Source organism: Adiantum capillus-veneris, chromosome 24, assembly GCF_014529385.1.
Source record: "Adiantum capillus-veneris isolate H3 chromosome 24, ASM1452938v2, whole genome shotgun sequence".
Classification (NCBI taxonomy): Eukaryota; Viridiplantae; Streptophyta; class Polypodiopsida; order Polypodiales; family Pteridaceae; genus Adiantum; species Adiantum capillus-veneris.
Window position 1 is genome coordinate 90,667,710 of NC_140954.1, and position 19,388 is coordinate 90,687,097.

Here is a 19,388-nt window from a genome sequence, read left to right on the forward strand (position 1 = left end):
CGAGTGGCTAATGAGGATTTCGAGGCCAAAATCAACAACACTTGCTGGGGTGACCTGTGTAGCAAAGTGTTGTGTACTTGGGATGGAAACCATAGGACAGCTGCTTAGATGGGAGTTCTTAAAGAGAGTATTTTTTGTTATTAATGGTTTTAATTTGCTTGAGAGTTCTTAAATGCAATTACTATGTATCCTTCTCTTTGGTTTTAGGTGTTGCCTACAAGAAAGATGTCAATCTGCATGGCTAACTCCTACATAGACATGTTGTGGATGGTGCGGGCAATGGTCCTTGCTTCAAAGGAGGCTATCATGGAGAAACTACCGTGTGTAGTCTATAGCTAGATGCAAACACACATCGATAGGAGGGTAGGAAAGAAATCATGATACAATGTACCCGTCGGGTAGGAAAGAAATCATGGTACAATGTACCCGTCACTCTGATGTCACAACTTCTTCATCCTGTAAGTGGCATCGCAGTGTTCAATTAGTAGTTAGCAAAAATTGTTAGTGTCAAAGAATACAAAAATCATTGGCACCATGTGTGTAGGAAAAGTATACACTTGCCCTGAAAAAGATTATAGTAGAGAAGGATAGAATGCTTCCATTAAAGTTTGAGACCCAATACAAAAAAGCATTCTTTGAAACCGACAAACCATCCAAAAAAATGACAAAACATGCATTGGTCATTGTTGATCCAGCCTTGAGAGATGATTGGTGGAGGTATTCAAAATTGATCCATATGGACGTTCATGTAGGACATTGTGCACAATCAAGGAGACCAACCGTCCAAAGTGGGTGACGGAGGAACAATTGTATGGGTTGGCATGTGTGTACCTTCCTGCTAATATCAAAAAAACCTACATTCTCCATGCAATGGCTTCTAGTGATCCAACATATGTGAAGAGTTTGGACATCCCTTAGACTGGTATGTGGATTAAATCTCAACATTGTTGTGCTCTAGTTAGGCGGAGAGAATATCTGAAATATATATTGTTTAGTTGATATAGGAGAGTTTGTTGTCTTTTGAGACTGGTTGCGGATTGAGGTCTTTTGGTCATCAATTGTAACAGAGGTCGAGAATGTCTACAGCACTATCTTGAGTATACATTTGAAATTGATGCCCATGCTTGACCTTGAATCGTTTCTTGAGGATGCTAAATAGCTACATAGAAGCAAGACCTTTGCTTATTATGAGCGAGGTCTTTTGAAAAAAGGACTACAATCTAAGGTGTGCAAGTCATTGGTGGACGCAGGGAAAAGATGTCTTTGTAGGTATGTATGTACAATATATTTACATTGGGAATAAGAAAGTTAATTTTGCTACTTAGAATGCTCTACATTATGTTAGATGGTTATGGAAGTGCAACTTCAACATTAGAAGTGTCAAAAGCTTACATACAATGCTTGAAGTTGAGAAAGCGGAGCATATTTTCAACCCAATGCAGATAGCACGTAACTTCAAGAACAAAATTGACCAGGATTTTCCATGGTTCTTGAAGTATGATGAGGGGTACTTCCCTCCCAATGAGAAAAGAGCACACAATGACGCTGAAAAGGATAGAGAGAAAAGAGTACGCGGAGGTACACAAATTTCCATAGCGGCAAAGTCTAGTGTGCAATTTTCTCAAGGAGAGGGGTTTGCTACAAAATCTCAAGTAGCAAAGTTGCTAGTTTCAATACAACCTTTTTCATGTACCTACATGCAAGTTAATTTTTGATAACCATTTCAATATTGTCGTGTAGATGGAGCATTCCGGGGAAGCTTCAAGATCACAAGGATCGGCTCATATCAAGGAAAGATGTGAGTTGTATTTTGTTGTTCATAGGGTTAAAAAGCATGATTCACTTCTTTATTGCAATCTTTGCGGTGTCATGAAAAAGGAGTGGAATGTCTGCAAAGGAAGTAATCGACTTGTCCATAGCGGCAGAGTCTAGTGTGCAAATGTCTCTGGGAGAGGGGTTTTCTACAACATACATTAGGAAGTGAATGGGGTATAGGAGGGCCTCTTTATGTGGTAGTTTAAAGGAATGCTTAAAGCTTAAGTCAAGTTTGACCAAGCCTAAAAGAGAGGGCAAAAAGGCCTATGCTGAGATTTTAGAAAAAGTCATTTCCATATTTTATATTTGAAAATAGTCTATTTAGTAACCCAAAAGAGAGGTGGATAAATGAATTTTAAAATGTCTTTTTCCCACCCTTCTTCTCTCTCTAACATATAAAACACTATCTCTCACTTAGATCTCATTAAAGGAGGCACTTTTCAGTCTCCCTGCCAAAAAAGTAGATTTTCCACATTCTCTCATTGCATTCTCTCTCTCAAATGTGAGCCAAATCTCTCTCTCTCTCTCTCTCTCTCTCTCTCTCTCTCTCTCTCTCTCTCTCTCTCTCTCTCTCTCTCTCTCTCTCATGGTTCTCCCACTCCAACTCCAGCTGAGAGAAATGGAAAACTCCATTACCTATGTGTGCAGCAGCAGCATTTCTCTCTCTACACTCATGATCAACGATTTGAAGTCAAAGGAGATTGAGCTGCACTTCCTTTCTTTCTTCCCTCTACAACATAATCCTTTTCTCCTATCTCTGAGTACTCTCCACTTCTTTCCTCCATAGCCAGCTTCACCTACTTGTAGCAGTCACCATTACTAGATTAGCTAATTTTCTTGATTAGCTAACACAAATGTCATTCAATCCCCTACCACTACAAGAAATTACTAACAAGACAAAACAATGTCGATTAAACATTGATTTAGAGCAGGAGTATGCTATTGTGCAACTTGGCACATCTAATCCCAATGCTAGAGGTCAGTTATGGAACCTTGGGTGCAAGGCAATCCACTTATGGGTTGATGGCCATATTTACCTTGGCGACCCAATGACCAATGCATCACCCCCCTTTTGTAACGTCACTGAGCTACTGCGTTTTATTGGAGATGGGAGAGACGAATTGTTTGGCTACTGTTTGAGATTATATTTAGATTTTGTCAATGAAAGGGAAGCAAGAAAACATCTTTGTGCTGCCTATTCATCATTGCAATAAAAGTACATGAAAGACATTCAAAAATTCAAAGAGGAAGCCAACGAGAAGACAAAGCAGCTAAACGATGAGATGGTGAAGCTTAATCAAAAAGTAGAGTATCAAAAAATGGAGCAAGAGCGCCATCTAGACAATTATGTTCAGCTAAAACACACTGCTGTAATATGCATCGACGAATCAATCATCTCACACATATTCCATTGGGCTACCACATTCACAAGCACAAGAGACATGCGACATCTATGCTATCTTCAAGCGGTGGAGCTCGAAAGAAACGTATCCGTCAAACTTGGTATGGATACAAATGCAAGCTTCTAATATCTTATATTTTTTGCAGGTTGCTCTAATATTATTTCAATATGTAGGAACTTGGATGGGATGATGATGGGAATCGATTTTGATGCTCAAACGACTGGACATACTCTACTGTAGCATATCATCAAGCCAAAGGAGCTGGTGGAGCTATTGGATGATCCATCCAATGCTAGCATTGCTAATGTTTTACGCTATAAGTATTCCAGTGAGCTATAGAGTGTTTTGTCGCCTCAGGAGATGATGGAGGTGTGTGACAGTGCAGGAATAAGTTTCAAGGTCTACGAAGCTTTGTATAGGTCGCAGAGAAAAAGATTTGTTTTGGTTGTTTCCAACACCTTACAATGTCAACGTTGCAAAAAGTTGCACCAATAATGATGTTGCAAGCTTTTTGGGTGGATTTCAATATGTGGAGAATGCGCTGCCATTAGAGGAGAGCAAATCCTTTCGTTACAACGAGTTCAATAATGTCTATGTTGACTTGTTGAAGCTCCAGGAGTCAATGATCAGATTTTATGGATTGACACACGAAGAGTGTGATGGCAAAGTTATATTTGTGATGAAGCTTCATGAGTTCCAGATTGTCAAAGGTCAACAGTTTGAAAAGGTAAGCATTATGCTTATGAACAGAGCCTTGGTGGGCGTTGATCTTGAGCTAAATGCCAACGAGAAGGGAAAAACTTGTTTAGGAGTTGAGTCGAAGAAGAATATTTGATGGCTAGCAACTTTTCATCTCCCGCACGAGACACGAGTCCCTCACATGGTATTTTAATCACACCTTAATCGTTGACGTCATTCGAAAACGACAAGAACGACAACAATTGCATGTTTCAGGTCCGGGTACGTTCCAAGTGGAGTGGCATTTGGCAGGAGACTTGAAAACTCTCAAGTGTATATTAGGGTGCAAGCAAGGTGCAATGACCCTCTTTCCATGCATTTATTGCTGCCATAGTAAAGTCTCATTAGGAACTGAGGGCAAGGGTGCAAAGGCCAGCAAGTCAAAGGGCGGTAAGGGTAAGGGTGGAAAAGCTATAGTCAACTCTGCCAAAGGTGTGCCCACTACACAAATAGTGGGTTAAGCACTACAACAATGGTTTCAAGGTATCCTCAGTTGTAATCAGAGTATACTCCCTAATTGAGACATGGACGATCTAAATTGGGATCCTACTCTACCGATTCCTTTGATAAATGTGCATGTGTGCACTCTTCATACCCATCTACAAATTCTTGACAAGTTGCTTATGCTCCATATAAATTATGCTTGAAATATGGAGCCTGCAAAAAGAAGAGAAGAGTGTATAAGAGAACTTGAATCTATTCTATCAATTGTTGGTCTACATGGGGATGCAATTGAGTTATCAAAGGACAAGAAGGCATATGGAAGTACACAAGATCGTCCTAATAAAATATGTATGGGTGGTAGTAAAGCTATGCATTTGCTTTCAGACTATTCTGACTCCCAAGTCCCAATGAGTTACAATTGTGGAAAAAGGTGTGTGACATTACCACCTATAGAGATAATTAAGTAGTCCTAGGAATTAAGTGTGCTTGTGTGTGACAGTCTGTAGATGATATTTTACATTTTCTTGAAAAGGCAAAGCTAACATGTGCTAGCTAACATGTGCTGAGATATCCACCTTAAAGTTTGTAATCAATAGTTTCACACCGCAAATGGTGGATACCTGGGGGGGATGCACACAAGTTCATAACACATTATGTGGTGGGTTGAACACTTTGTCTTTGCAGTCAAAAAACATCAGTGTTTGAACTCAAGTTTTATTGTATCTTCAGCACAGTCTTTTTGCTCATAGCTCATTTTTTCTTGACGCATTTGATTCATTGGGCATCTGGAGTAGCCGAGGAATGGAGCACTCACTATCAAGCAAAAGCAGTGTATTTTAAAAATATGCAGCATAGAGGTGGGAGGAAAAAGAGCAATGCCCTACACAAAATGTTCAATTGGTTCTACAGAGTTTTAGCGAGGAGAGAAAGGAAGAAGACCTGAGTGCAAAGAAGTTTGAAACACAAAAATAGAGAAAGTGGTTAGCGTGAGGCAATCACAATCATATCATGCTTCTAGTGCAAAAGATCGATTATGACGATGGTTGGAGACAAGGCGACGAAATGGTAGGTGTTGGATGGAAAACAAATAAATTTTTGACATTAATCACTTCTATTGTAGACATGCATTATAATGCCACGTGATTTGTTGATGCCCCAATCAGTGGTTCCGTGGTCAAGTGTCCTCTATTTTGGAGTTTTTTAAGAAATTTATTAGTATTTTTGAGTTTTTAAGTTTTTTTTTAAAAAAAATTACTATATAAGTTAAAACTCATGACTTGAAGTTCATTTCTTGTTTGCACATTCTAGAAGATCCTCTCGAGCACAAACGAGCATGCACTCATATCTTGCACCACATGGACGATTCACACGAGCAGATCACTATGCACATCAATACCACGACAGCCACTCACACCACAGAAAATCCACAGCCAGCACCCCATGCAGAATCTACGGCTTCAAATCAATATCCCCAGCAACAAGTGGATAACCCAATGCCCCAACCCGCTCAAGACGCACAACAGCCTCCCCAACCATCGAATCCAGATTATCAAACCACCATGCAACATATTTTTGTTGATCTAATACCACTCAACCATTACAATGGCACACCTCTGCCAAATCCCGCACCAATTTCATCTCTACATAGAGCCACGCAAGAAACAAGAGCAACCAAAGAAGAATACCAAGGTCCGCTTCAAAATCCAGAGCCCTCGCCTGCTGTCACATCACCTGGTGCTCAAGCCACCGCGAAAACCATGCCGCAAAGATTTGGACCGTAAGTCAAACAAAGGGTAATCAAAGTAATACCAAGCGACCCGGTTTTTAAAGCACGAGAGGCCAAGAGGAGGAAAAGAATGAAAGAGATGGAAAAGAAAGAGGCAACTAAGAAGGAATAAAAAAGAATGCAATAAGAACAAAGAAGACAGAGGGAGAAAGAGGAATGGAAGAGAGCCAAGGCCAAAAGAGGAATGGCATAGAGTTAAGGCCGAAAGAGCTCACTTGCAAAACTTACAAGCACGAGAAGAGGCGGAGAGGAAGGTGGCAAAGGATAGAGCTCAAGCCACCCAACAAGCAAAGGATGGGGGCTCTAGGCCTTCAAAAATACCTAAAAGAGCCAAGCAATGTGCAAAGAGGAAGAAGGACAAGGTGACGCCTGAAGAACAACAGGCCCAGAAGGAGAGGTGGAAAATGTACAAAAAGGATCCTCCTCAATGGGCCAGGCAGGTGGCTCCTCCACCATCGCAACCAGCACAGAAAAAGCATAGATGGAAGCTAGGCATGGTTGCTTTGTGGAATATTCAAAAATATCAGAAGAGCAGTGAGCCCATCATACCCAAAGCGGCCTTCTCTCAGGTGGTGAGAGAGATAATGGATGAATATAGCAATTCCATTACACGTATACAACGTGCAGCCTTACTGGCCCTATAAGATGCCGTCGAAGACACTTTGGTGCATGTGTTTCAAGATGGTGTTTCTTGTATGGTGCATGCTAAGCACATAACATTGAAAAATACAAATTTAGCTTTAGCAATCAATCTGCGAAATGAAGGATGTCTTCATCAGCGATAGTTTATTCCCTGTGCTCTCTCATGATGAGATTTGTAATCTTTTCATATAATATCAAATGTGTTTCACTTGATTTTGTATATTGTTTTCTTTAAGTATGTGAATTGTTCAAGATGTTACATAGGAACTGACCACCATGGCGCACGGCTCCTCCGACGGTGTTGAAAGGCGCAAAAAAAATCCATGCAGTGACCCGTCAATCGGGGGGCACATCTCAGTGATTTTTACACGAAACCGGGAAATGGGTGGGCATACGGGATCAATGGGACCACCAATGAGCATGGTGGCACCCGACAAGGTCGGACGGCACAAAAAAATCCCCTGTGTGCCACGGCACACAGGAGACAGATCTGTCGGTTTTTACGAAATCGGACGACAGGGGGGAGGGTGCACGGTCAACGGGACCACCAATGAGCACAGCGGCACCCGACGGGGTCGGATGGTGCCATCGTGCTCATTGGTGGTCCTGTTGACCTTGTACATCCCTCCTGTCGCTTGGTTTCGTAAAAAATAACCGAGATGTGTCCCTTGGCCGACAGGTCGCTGCATGTTCGAGGTTCTGTGAATGTGTTGCAAAAATGAAACTTATTGGATAATATGAATGAAAAAAAAAGTACTGAATGTTAATAAAAATCGTTACCAAAAACAATTATTCTGTATTGATTTGGATATTATATCATGGTCGATTAGTTTTACTACGAATTACATCTGTGGGTATGGGGCAAATGGCTGACTTAATGCCAAGGGATTTACAATTTCCTCTGGGTTTGTCAACCCTTGACCTAGGATCAAGGTACAATGGGAGAGGACTGAGCCAGGGTGCTTGCGCGTAAAGGTGTACAATGCTGCCTCTCAGTCCACCAATATACACTTTTGTGAGCATTTAGGGTGAGGGAATATTCTTCAAGTATGGCACTTAATGCTTTGCATTTGAGCAACTCCACAAAACCATTCCTGGAGAACTCTGTGTGAGAAACTCAAAGAATCGATGGCCCCAGGTGGCTCAGGTAGTGCCAAAGCGAGCTATCCCTACCCATGGACACGTTGCGTGAACCTCCAGTATGCATTGCGAACTTATCAACATGGTATGCCGTCTGCAAAGCATTTTAAACAACTTTAACACTTGTTGTAAGAAACAATAGACAATCGACCAGGTTAAGATTTTTTTACCTCACTTTCCTCATCCTTCTCTTCAATATTTTTCTTTGTAAGATCGATGCTAGATCGATCATCTTTACCAATCACGATCAGTGGTTTGTGTGGATGAAAAGCGCTTTTTGGTACGCTTTCATATAATGAGGCACATGATTTGATTTCCACAAGTGTACGTGCTACTGTTTGCACCAACTTCTATTTGTTTTCATTCGGGAGGAAAGAGACGCTTGCTGGGAGACCTTGGTCTTCAAAGTCAGTTTGAAATTTTACTTTCTCTTCCTTTCCATTGTGATCTTTCATACCCGCATAGATAGCAAGCAATGTGAGCGACTCATCTTCTCTGAGTCCTAATGTTTTGGCAATGTTGTCAAGGAATAAAAAGTGATGATTATCCACCACCATTGCATGCAAAGTGAGAATTTGGAGGTCTGCAACTTCCTTCAGCACCTCATCTCCCTCTATCATCTGATCTTCCTCCTTGGTGGAGCTGGGCTCTTGCAAGAGGATGAATGCCATAGATGCTTCAGTCTGCTCATCAATCTCTTTGATAATTTTATTTGATTCCTCCACAATGGTCATAGGTGGTCTTTGGTTGATCTTTTCCTTTGATTTTTCCTTATCCATGTCCTCAAGCATAAGTAAGGCCAGAACCATGTCCCAAGAAATGAATTGGGTGCCTATGCACCCCATACCCAAATCTATGAGATTATCCTCATCCTCTATCCTTCAGTCCCGTTCCATGAGTCTTTTAATAAACCTCAACAAGCAAAAGTGAATGTTTTTGTCGGCCGCATAGAGATTCTTGTGAGGAAATCCACTGGCAACCACGCCGTGTCGGATCCCTCAAAGACTATGGCATATTCTTCCATGTGATGCACCATGTAGTCAAGAAATCTTTTCAGCCTCTGCATGAAGGTTGGTAGTGGTCTACATGTCAATTGTCCCCTCGAACACACTAAGTAGTTCATGTGCTCGATATGCAAGTCCTACCTTTCTAATTGTGTGAGAAGTGCATTAGTAGACATTGCCATGGGTTCATTGTGAAGAAGATGCAAAGAGAGCTTAGAGCTAGAGTTTTGTCAATGTGAGAAATGAAGTTTAAAACCTAGAAAGTCACTTACATACCCAAAGTCACTTTTTAAAAAGCACTTAAAATTAACGCCAAAATAACTTAAAACTATAATTTTAAAAAAAATCACACCGCAAAGCATTGAAAGACACCAACATTGACAACATTTGTGCTCCACATCAAAGAAATTACACATTTCAATTGAAAACTTTAACAAGTTGAGAATAAACAAGTATACGCAGAAACGAGATTCAAAACACCGTATGTATTAATGAGAGAAAAATCCCTGTTAGTTACAAGGTTTTACAAAAATACATCGTAGAAAAACTGTACGTTCTCACACAAAAAGCTCTTCTCTTTTCTGGAGCAAACAACCTTTTCATTGATTACAAAGAGATATTGTTTGGGAAAGGTATATTTGAGATTAAGATACTCATGAAGGTGACTGAGGTGCCAGTCATTATTCACTGCAATGTCGTGCACTGTATCATTGTGGAGGCATATTTGCAGGTCAACTGATTCTCTAGCAGCAACGTCAGAGTCTAGTGCCTCCCATTCTCCCATTGTCAGCTTCCATATTCTATAGGGAAAGACCATTGACAAGATTTTCTTTGCAATATGGTATCTGAACACCACATTGTCAGAAACTATAGAGCACTTGATTCCATCTCCCTGGTGGTTGACCACCTTAATCTCCCATCCAGTTGTAAGGAGTTTGTTGATCACACTTCCCACTTTGCAAGTCCACATTGTTAGTGTCATTTGAACACTTTGAAGTCGAAAGATAAACACAAACACATGAAGAGACATAAACCATGTTACTGTGGCTTTGTGGGAACCATTGGTGCACTCATTGTGCTGCTTGCACATCCACCTCGATTCTCCTTTTGGTTGTTGCAATCAAAGCATTGTCTAGATTAGGCTATTCTAGACTCTCCAAGGTTGGTGAGTGAATTACTGAATGATTACCATACCCATTTCACCTAGGTGTGACATAAGTATGATTATTAAAAAATGTCACGTGAGGCAAGCTCAGAGGATGGACAGCCAGCATAGAGCAACTTGCCAAGCTCAGTGTGGATGGCCTCAAACGTTTCTGTGAAGGACTCTATTGGCTCCCACTCTACAAAATTGGATGAAAAAACATTTGCAAACACGAACAAGCAATGGAAATCTTACAGTCATCAAAAGCAACATGCAAGGCAAAAATACTCAATAGACAACCTAAAAACTTGAAAGAGGAGTAAAATTACAGTTTGCAAGAAACCTTGATGGAGGCACCGTTGTCTCCAGCTTTAGTTGTGAAGCAACATACACATGCTACACCTTTGCAAGCCTCTTTCCGTCTTGTATTTGATTGAACTCCATGATTCTTCCCTTCCAATGGTGTGCTTGAGAAGACATGTGTCTCATTGAGACCTTGTGTGCACCTCTTGAGATGGGCTGCATTGTCACCCACGTCATTTGTTTGAAATCCATCATCACACAATATCCATTGTCATCTTGTACATTGTTGCATGAAATGGAGTCAATGACACTCCTAGGTATACCTAATGATGCCATGGGGAATAGTGTTACAACTTGCAGAAAAACACTTATGATTAGACATTGCACATACATGTTCTCAGCTGTATAAAGAGAAAGATTCTTGATGGCACACAAAGACGATTGATGTCACTTACTCGGCTATACTGCCCCACCTGCTTGTTGGCTTAATGGGGAAGATAGTGTTGCAAAGCTTGAGAGGGAAGTAGATCCTCTGTAGAGATCTTAATAGAGAAGGAGTAGGAAACTTGTTGAGGAAAGCAAGAGGGATGATCTAGCAGAAGGATATGTTACAGATCTTAGCTTTAGTAGAGGTGTTTAGTGAGGCTCATGGAGAAATGGAGAACTTCAGCTTGAGGAGAATGCAATAACCTTGAGGAGGGAAAGAAGGTTCAAACTTCTTCTGCAGAGCTTTTAGGAGGGAAAACTGAAAGAAAGGAAAGAGAAGCAACTTGCAAGGCTAAGTGAAGAGAAGTGAGAGATGGTACAACAGAGAGAGAGAGGGAGGGAATAATCATCACGTTTTTGGAGGGACCCACTTTTAGGAGAGGGGGGAGAAATTGGCAGCCACTAGAGAGAGAAAGGATTGGTTTATAAACCATTTAAAGAAAAGTTCAATTTTTTAATTTATAAGAGATTTTCTCTTTAAATTTTAAAAAAGAGTACAAGTTTGACCACTTACTTTTAGGCACTGCCATACCCACCATTTTATTCCACATGGAATCCACCCATTTGTCCCTTCCATAATCTTTTATATTTCATAAAAGAGTACAAGTTTGACCACTTACTTTTAGGCCTTGCCATACCCACCATTTCAATCCACATGGCATCCACCCATTTGCCCCTTCCATAATCTTCTGTTTAATCTCATGGCAAATAAAGAGGCCCCCTTAGACGCCATTCCCTTCCTAATGCTCAGGTAGCAAAGTTGCCAGGTTTAATAGGACCTTTTTCCAGTACCTTCATGCGAGTTAATTTTTTATAACCATTTCGATATTGTTGTGCAGATGGAGCATTCCGGGGAAGCTTTAGGCTTGCAACAAGGAGCGGCTTGTATCAAGGAAAAATGTGAGTCGTGTTGCCATTCATGGGTTAAAAAGCATGATTCACTTCTTTATTGCAATCTTTGTTGTGTTTAGGAAAAAGAAGTGGAATGTCTGCAAAGGAAGTAATTGACTTTGCAACGAGTCTGGGAACAAAAATATAGCATGTCTTGGACCTACCATTAGTTACATACCCATCAACTAGTAAATGGACTTCTTCAATGGAAGTTGTTGTGTAGATCAAGATCTTGCTTGATCTGTCTGAGGGTTTTTGCAGATATTGATGGTGACCGTATTCAAACCGTTTTTGCAGATACTGATGGTGACCGTATTCAGATAGTGCATTTCAGCTTGACAAAGGATGACTTGAAGAATTCTTTGTTGAGCACTGTGAAGCCACACACTGTGGATAAATTCCTTTGTCCTTTCCATGATGGGTTGGTCATTGAATCTACAGTGAATTCTTATATTCTATTTTTGTTATCCAATACTCTTGTGTATGGGCTTTCTCATTTTGATGTGCCAAATTGGAACAAAATGGAAGTATGCCATTTTGGACAACTCACTCGACTCGCACTTTCAACATCCGATGACAAAGGCGTGTTTGTAGTTTACTGCCAGTCAATGGTTCGTCATATCACTGTGCTATTGGATGGCGTGAAGACCACCTAAATGTGGTTGTCTGTAAGACACCAATCTACAAGAAAGGAAGTAGAATTTTACACACAATGTTAGTGTCCGCAATGAGAAAAGAGACCATTGGTACATTAGAGGCCATTAACATACCGTTGGATCATGCCTGGTTTGATTCACTAGAGGAGAATGATTGGACAAAAGAGGAGGATGGGACACCTATGCGGAGGTACACTTTGGCACCTTCTATCTAAAAATAATGTTTTTTTCTTGCTTTCACTTTTGTTTGATGTGAGGTATGGAATATGGGCATTGGTTTGTTTGTCAATCACTCAAGCGATATACAAATGAGAACAATTTTTTCGCCCCCAATACAGAGGAGACTGGAGCCAGATGGGCCGTATGATGATAATATTCAAGAGTAACGAAGAGCACCAAACTATCCATAGTTTTGGAAATGCAAGCCCGTCACTTAGAGATGCAGGAGAGAGACAAGAGGCATGCAGATGAGGTGGATAATGCCTTGAAGGTAGCATCTTTGTTGGGGTCGCTTCCAAACACTGTGGAGTTAGATCTGACAACCCATGACTTAGAGTATATATTTTAGGCTATGCCTCGCATTGTGTAGACAATGATCTTTTTTGTAAACCGATATGAACAATCACTTTTAACATGCTTTTGAATAGAGATATGTTTATTCTCAAGTGGTTTGATCTTGTAATTAAGTGGATTTTTTTTGTTCTTGTAACTCTTTTCGTGAACTGTGAGAGAGATACATAGACTTGATGTGTGCCAGAGAGAGAGAGAGAGAGAGAGAGAGAGAGAGAGAGAAATTAAATAAGAGGAGTTACATGGAGTAGGTGATGAGTGGCTATCACTCATTTGGCGGAGCGAGCTTTTTACAGAAGAATAGGGAATCTAGCACAAACATGATGGAGAGAGCTTTTTCAATAATTTTGCCAACCGATCCATTCTCCTCCAAAAGCTCCCTCCATTCCCATCTCTCTTTGTAATTTGTGTAAACTTGGCAACCCGAGCTACTATATCTACTTATATTGAGAGTTCTTTGAATGGGTTGTTGAGGACTGCGCTTTGGTATGCGATGTGTCGCGCTTGCTAATATTTTGTGAAGGGATTAAAGATGGTAGAATCCATCTCAAAACATTATTTCATAAATGCCTCCTCAAAGGTTTGCATAAAGTACAAGGGGAGGAACATGTTAAGTATGGAGCCTGATTCACCTTGCATGGAGCTTGATTCACCTTGTAATCTTCTGGGGTAAAAGCACACATTTGTAAGGCCCCCATTATGAGGAGAAGCCATCGTGCGTGAAGGAAAATCACTCGCCGGAAACCAAAATTTTCACAACCAAACATCAGGGGCAACTTTAGGGGCCTTGGGGGCGGAAGCCCCCGAGACTTTTTTTTCCCTCGCCGAAATATTCCTTTTCGCCAAAATATTATGGCCGGACGGCGGTCGAAAAACAACCGTCGGTTGGCTGGTGGCCGGTAGTCAATGGCCGGTGGCCGGTGGCCAAATTCAAAAGCGGACTTGTCTTCTCAAGGGCGGCCACACATGGGCGGATTGGAGGGTCCGATTTGGACTTATCTACACAAGGGCGGCTACACATGGCTGCCTCTCATGAGAGAGGGCAGCCCTTTTGGCCTATAAAGGGAGGCCATTTCTACACACATTTGATAGTGTGTGAAGTTGATGCAACAAGATGAGTGTGAGGTGGTGAGAGTGAAGCAAGGCGGGAGCTCCATCAAGGGTATAATCCCTTTGTAAACTACTTCTTGTTTTGAAGTACTAAACCCATTGAGTGGCTGCTTTCCCGTGGACGTAGCCCACATTGGGTGAACCACGTATATCGTGTGTACTCTCTCTCTCTCTCTCTCTCTCTCTCTCTCTCTCTCTCTCTCTCTCTCTCTCTCTCTCTCTCTCTCTACTCTACTCTATAATCTCGTGTATGTAAATTTGTCTCTCTCCATTAAGTAATCTACTCAATTATCTATTTAGCTACGTCTTATTTCCTAACAAGTGGTATCAGAGCCAGGTTTGCTCGTAGCTAAATTATATCAAGGAAAGGATTCCTTGAATTGAGTGGGAGTTATGGCGGAAGAAGGGAAGCTCAAGATTGAGAAGTTCAACGGCAAAAACTACCAACATTGGAAGATGCATATTGAAAACTATCTCTACCAGAAGGACCTCTATTTGTCACTAGGCGGTCTTGCAAAGAAGCCCGCAACGATGGCAGATGAAGCATGGATTATCATTGATCGAAAGGCACTGGGAACAATCCGGTTAAGCTTGGCGTCAACGGTGGCCTTCAATGTTTCGGAGATGAAGACCACGGAGGACTTGATGAAGTCACTTGACGACTTCTACGAGAAACCATCGGCATCCAATAAGGTATTTCTTATGAAGTGCTTGTTCAATCTAAAGATGAAAGAGAATAGTTCGGTTGCAGAACACCTAAATGACTTTAACATAAACATAAGTCAACTTCAATCAGTGAAAATCAACTTCGATGATGAAGTGCAAGCTCTCCTTATACTATCATCTCTACCGGATAGTTGGGACAGCCTTGTGATGTCTATAAGTAATTCTATTTCTAGTACAAATACTCTTAAGTTTGATGATGTTGTGGGTGTTCTCCTAAGCGAGGAAATACGAAGGAGAAGCACAGGAGAATCATCAAGTGCTGCATTGTCAGTGGAAACAAGAGGAAGGCCTAAGGAGAGGTTCAAAAGCCAAAAGGGTCGTGATCGCTCAAGACAGAGCAAGTCACGCACAAAGTCAGTTCTTGAATGTTGGAACTGCGGCAAGAAGGGCCACGTCAAGAAGGATTGTTGGTCCAAGAACAAGAAGGAGACTGGGTCTCAAGACAACAAGCCAACATCGGAGGCCAATGTGGCAGGTAAAGTAGAGCAAGATTCTCTAATTCTCTCATTAGACAATGTGTCTAATTCCTGGATAGTAGATTTCGGAGCTTCATTCCATGCGACAAGCAACATTTCCAAGACTACACCAAAGGTAATTTTGGGTATGTATACTTGGGAGATGATGAAGCTTGTGAGATTGTCGGCAAAGGTACAGTTTTTGTCAGAATTGCTAACGAAAATGAATGGAAGCTTAAAGATGTTAAGCATGTTCCTTCTCTTCGCAAAAATTTGATCTCTACAGGACAATTGGACAATGAAGGTCACAACATTGCATTCGGAAACAAACGGTGGAAGATCTCAAAGGGATCTTCGGTGGTTGCCAAGGGAGAAAAAGTTGGTACATTTTACTTGTGCACTATTAGCACGCAACCTTTAGCTTGTGCAGCAACTACAGAAGTTGACAGTGCAGTGTGGCACTACCGGCTTGGGCATATGAGTGCCAAAGGAATGCAAATCCTTCAAACAAAGAAGCTTCTACCAAGTTTGAAAGAACTGGACTTAGAGTTCTATGAAGATTGTGTTTATGGTAAACAAAAGAGGTTGAAATTTCAAAAATCAGGAAATGAAAGAAAAATTAAAAAACTTGAGTTGGTTCAATCTGATGTTTGGGGTCCTGCAAGTACACCATCACTTGGTGGCTCATTGTACTATGTAACATTCATAGACGATGCAACTAGAAAAACATGGGTTTATGTCATGAAGAATAAATCCGATGTATTTTCCATATTTCAAAGGTGGAAAGCCTTTGTGGAGAATGAAACAGGTACCAAGGTTAAATGCCTCAGATCCGACAATGGAGGCGAATATTGCAGCCAAGCTTTTGAAAGCTTTTGTGCTAGCAATGGAATTTGGAGGTAAAGGACAACCCCAAGGACACCTCAACAAAATGGAATCTCGGAAAGGATGAACAGGACAATCATGGAGTGAGCACGAAGCATGCGGCTACATGCAGGCCTACCGCTTGAGCTCAAGCGGCTACATGCAGGCCTACCGCTTGAGCTTTGTGCGGAACCTGTAAGTACGTCTGTGTACTTAATCAATCGGTCACCCTCAACGGCATTGGATGGGGGAGTTCCAGAAGAGGCATGGACAGGTAAATCGGTGAATTATGCATTTCTCAAAGTGTTTGGGTGTGAGTCTTTCATGCACATATATAGAAGCCTAAGATTAAAGCTAGATGCAAAGTCCAAAAAGTGTTTCTTCATTGGCTATGGAGAAGGTGACTTTGGGTATCGCCTATGGAATCCTGAAGATGGTAAAATCTTAAGGAGTAGGGATGTAATTTTTAACGAACAAAATATGTATAAAGATTACTTGGAAAGAAAATAAACAAAAGAAATAGGTGATGAGTACATGGAGCTTGAGGACGGTGAAGACTCAAGGATTGCAAACGGTGACAATGTGCAACAACGTCAACCAAATGAGGAGCCTCAACCTATTCCCCGAAGATCTACAAGAGCAAGTAGACCTCCAGAAAGGTTTGTTCCTTCCTTCAACCATCTCTTGATCTCAAATTCTGGAGAGCCAGAATCATACAAAGAAGCTATGCAACATGAATCCAAAGAAGAATGGACGAAGAGCATGCAAGTGGACATGGACTCACTACATCGCAACCAAACATGGAGTTGGTTGAGTTGCCTAAAGGTAAGCGAGCACATCAAAACAAATGGGTGTACAAGCTGAAGGAAGAAGAAGGTGGGAAGAAAAGGTACAAGTCTAGGCTTGTGGTAAAAGGGTTTTCTCAAAAGAAAGGTATTGACTTCAATGAAATATTTTCTCTTGTTGTAAAAATGAACTCAATTAGGCTTGTCTTAAGCCTTGTGGCTGCTCATGATCTAAATCTCGAGCAAATGGATGTAAATACGGCACTCCCTCATGGTGACTTAGAGGAGGAAATCTACATGCTTCAACCAAAGGGGTATGAAGTAAAAGGTAAGGAGAAAATGGTTTGCAGATTAAAGAAGAGCTTGTATGGTTTAAAGCAAGCATCAAGACAATGGTACTTGAAGTTTGATCGATGGATGTTGGATCATGGATTCACAAGATGCAACTCGGATCACTGCGTCTACACGAAGAATTTGGGAGATGGGAAATTCATCATCCTAATGTTGTATGTTGATGACATGTTGATTGCAAGTGCTAACATGCAGGACATCAATGACCTAAAAGAGGAGCTGTCTAAATCTTTTTCAATGACATATTTAGGTGCTGCAAAGAGGATACTTGGTATGAAAATATCAAGGGACAGGACGAAGAAGACAATAAAGCTATCTCAAGAAGATTACATCAAGAAGGTACTAGAAAGGTTTGCAATGCAAAATGCAAAACCAATTTCTACACCTTTGGCTGGTCATTTTAAACTAACGAAGGATATGTGTCCAAAGACACAAGAGGAGATAGCCTATATGTCTAAAGTTCCATATGCTGCAGCGGTAGGTTCTCTAATGTATGCTATGGTCTGGACAAGGCCAGACATTGCACATGCAGTGGGAGTTGTGAGAAGGTTCATGGACAACCCAAGTAAAGAGCATTGGCAATCTGTGAAGTGGATACTTAGGTATCTAAAAGGGACAACAAAAAATGCTTTGTATTTTGGAGGAATTGATATTTTTCTAGAAGGGTATGCTGATGCAGATATGGCAGGTGACAAAGATACTCGAAGGAGCACTACTGGCTATGTGTTCATGGTTGGAGGCATAGCAGCAAGCTGGGCTTCAAAGCTGCAGAAAGTGGTTTCACTTTCTACCAGGGAAGCAGAGTATGTAGCAATGACGGAGGCAAGCAAAGAAATTCTGTGGCTTCCCAGATTCTTAGAAGAGCTTGGATTCAAACAAGACAATTGTGTCTTTTACAGTGATAGCCAAAGCGCTATCCATCTTGCAAAGAACTCAGCCTTCCATTTAAGGACAAAGCACATTGAGGTGAGATATCACTTCATACGCACTCTTTTAGAAGAGGGACAGCTAAAGCTAGGAAAGATGCATACAAGTGAAAATCCTGCAAACATGTTTACTAAGGTGGTCAACAAGGAGACGTTGAGCTTTTGCTCATCTTCAATCGGCATTCAAGGATAAGAAGCCAGGATGGAAAGCAGTCACAGGTTTGGTTTTAAGATCAATCTCCAAGTAGGAGATTGTTAAGTATGGAGCTTGATTCACCTTGTAATCTTCTGTGGTAAAAGCGCACATTTGTAAGGCCCCCATTATGAGGAGAAGCCATCGTGCGTGAAGGAAAATCACTCGCCGAAAACCAAAATTTTCATGGCCAAACATCAGGGGCAACTTTAGGGGCCTTTTCGCCCCCGAGATTTTTTTCCCTCGCCGGAATATTATGGCCGGACGGCGGCCGGAAAGTGGTTGGAAAACAACCGTCGGTTGGCCGGTGGGCCGGTAGTCAATGGCCGGTGGCCGGTGGCCGAATTCAAAAGCGGACTTGTCTTCTAAAGGGCGGCCACACATGGGCGGATTGGAGGGTCCGATTTGGACTTATCTACACAAGGGCGGCTACACATGGCTGCCTCTCATGAGAGAGGGCAACCCTTTTGGCCTATAAAAGGAGGCCATTTCTACACACATTTGATAGTGTGTGAAGTTGATGCAACAAGGTGAGTGTGAGGTGGTGAGAGTGAAGCAAGGTGGGAGCTCCATTAAGGGTATAATCCCTTTGTAAACTACTTCTTGTTTTGAAGTACTAAAGCCATTGAGTGGCTGCTTTCCCGTGGACGTAGCCCACATTGGGTGAACCATGTATTTCGTGTGTACTCTCTCTCTCTCTCTCTCTCTCTCTCTCTCTCTCTCTCTCTCTCTCTCTCTCTCTCTCTCTATAATCTCGTGTATGTAAATTTGTCTCTCTCCATTAAGTAATCTACTCAATTATCTATTTAGCTACGTCTTATTTCCTAACAGAACATAATGCTAGCATACATCCCCATGAGTATGTTGTGGTTGGGGACTTCGGTCTCTAAGTTCCATGTTATGCCTTCAATACCCTCAAGAAACGCCTTCCATGGATCTCTACTGTATTACTGTCT